This window comes from Ursus maritimus, unplaced genomic scaffold (genome assembly GCF_017311325.1).
Source record: "Ursus maritimus isolate PB19 unplaced genomic scaffold, ASM1731132v1 scaffold_2, whole genome shotgun sequence".
NCBI classification, from domain to species: Eukaryota; Metazoa; Chordata; class Mammalia; order Carnivora; family Ursidae; genus Ursus; species Ursus maritimus.
Window position 1 is genome coordinate 4,271,493 of NW_024424452.1, and position 2,528 is coordinate 4,274,020.

Here is a 2,528-nt window from a genome sequence, read left to right on the forward strand (position 1 = left end):
GCCCTGAGCTGGCCTGTGTGTGTCTTGGGGATGAAGGTAGGTGGGGTTGGGGTGGGCCCAGGATCCCGTGGGTGCTCTGAGCAGCCTGGACATCTCTAGGAGTGGAGGAGGGCCCTGCAAGGGGTGGACTCTGACCCTAGAGACCTGTCTGGGGCCACCAGTGTCCCAAGCACATAGTGGGAGCTCCTGGGTAAGGAGGTGGCTGAATCTGGTTCCATAACTTCCCACCTCCGGTATTTGGAGGCCTGGAACAGGAATGCACTTGGGCTGAGCCCATGCACTGCACGCCTGTGTGCACAGGAGGTAGAGATCGAGGTGACAGGAACCCACAGATCCAGCTTCCTCCTCCTGCCCCCACAGATGCACCTTGACCAGAACTTGGAAGTATGGGGCCCTCTTCATACACTGCAAGAGGCCCCAAACACACCCCCGAACACGAGGCTCAGGTTCCCCAGGGGCTGGGGATTGTGTGGTCCAAGAGGCCCTCTTGAGGACCAGCACAGAGATGGGTGCAGATCCTGAAAGGAGTCCACCATCAGATGGGCTAAGCTTGGGGGCCAGGATGGGTGCCTACATCAAAGCAGGACCCCCAGGCTCAGCCCTGGGAGTTGGGGGGCACGTCTCCATCTGGCAGATATGAACCTGACGAAATTGCCAGCCCTGAGCCCACCCCGTGTTCTCGGCCCCTGGCAGACCTCCATGTGGCCAGCCCTGCAGGGACTGCAGGATCTCACTGAAGCCGGAACTTCCCAAGAGGGAAGAGACCGAGGTTCGGAGCAGCAAGGCACAGTCCCGCGGGTGGAGCGGGGCGGCCCATGAGTGTCCGATAAGCACACGGTGACAGGATGGATAGGAACGTGTGGGGTTCTGGGGTGGGGCCCCGGGCATGGGGGATGCTGGAGCGGCCTTGCTCCCACCTTGCTGCCTGAGGGGTCAGCGGAAGCGCTGACTGGCTGCTGGTGACGAAACCGGGATGCCTGTGCTGTGATTGGTGGTCCCTGGAGGCGGGAGTCTCGAGATTGACAAGGGCAGATGGCGCCACAAAGGGCTGTTGGGGCCCCAGCGGGGTCCTGGCGACCAATCCCCCACCCGTTAAAGCCAGGCTGGAAGCCAGAAAAGTCTCAGCTACGTGGAAGGAACAGATGAATCCGGCGGAGCCAAGTTCTTCCAGACCATGGGGGAGCGGGGAGGCCCACTGAAAGGGACTGGGGGCAGCTGAGATCCTGCAGGGTGAGGTGGTTCCCTCAGGAATGAACTGCCCTGGAATGACCCCAGGGTCCTCTAGCCGAATCCGAGCCTAGTCCGAGCCAGGCAAGCTAGGCACAGATTCTGAATTCACCATTCGTTTGGCAAAAATGGGCACCAGCCAGTGGCTGCGTGTTCTGGGGGCTGTGGGTGACAGGCGCACGGTGTGCTTGGGGAGATGCTCACACCTAGGGAAAGAGGACAGTACAGGGCCGGGAGGGACAGTCTGGGCAGAGGGGACAGCATAAGCAAAGGCCCTGCAGGGGGAAGCCCGGCAGGAGACCCGGTGGAGCCTCCTCCATCCTAGCTGGAGACTGGGTTTGAGCGAAGGAGGCTGGTTGGTTCCACACCCACCTGGAGGCAACGGGCGTCTTCAGAGACGGGAGACTCTCTTGGGGGCACATGAGGAACGTCTTGGGGACCGTCAGCCTTGCTCCCCGTTTCCGGGGCTTTCCAGACCTTTGGGTCTGTCTGTCAGAACTGGCTCTGGGGCCCGGACGTGGATTCCAGAGTGCAAGATGCCATTCTCACTCCTGCCAGAAGCAGCTTCCTCAGTTTCCCCATTCACAAGGGATTGGCTCATCACATGTTGCCCTGCATACGCACGGGTTTATGCACATGTGTGGGCGTGTGCAGGTGTGACCACAGAGTCCTGTGCACATAGACATATGTGCGTGCACAGACACAGACATGCTCATGGACACACAGACACGAGCACAGACAGACACACGCACCAGCTTCCGGGAATAATGAACTGAGTATCCCCAGAGGGCCCGGCCTCTGCGTCTCAGGGGTGCCCACTCCCCTCCACTGGCCCAGACCCCGACTGGCAGGTCTTCCTCGCCTCCCGCTGGGTCAGGACTCAGCAGGAACCCTGCAGTTGAGAAAGTGGGTGGGTCCTCTCCAAGCCCGCCATGGAGGAGGAGCAAGAGTCCAGCCTTCCATTGCTCAGATGGGGAAACTGAGACCTAGCAGATGCCCAGTGAGCCTGGGCAGGGGCAGTGGTGCTCTGAGTTACACATCACAGTTAATTGTGAGCCCCAAAGATCATGATTGAAGAAAAAATGAAATTTATAAGGAAGAAAAAAGAGAAGAGAGACAAGTGTTCTTCCCATGTGTCTGCCCTGTTGCCCTGTCAGGGCAGAAGGTGGCTGTGGGCCAAATGGCTTCAGGCAGGCTGCAAACAGGTAGCGGTGTAGCCAGAGGACACAGGCCATCCCAGGGCTGCACTCCAGTCCTGGGCCATCCCATTCCTGTCTGCTAGGGTCCCTGCACGCGTGGCC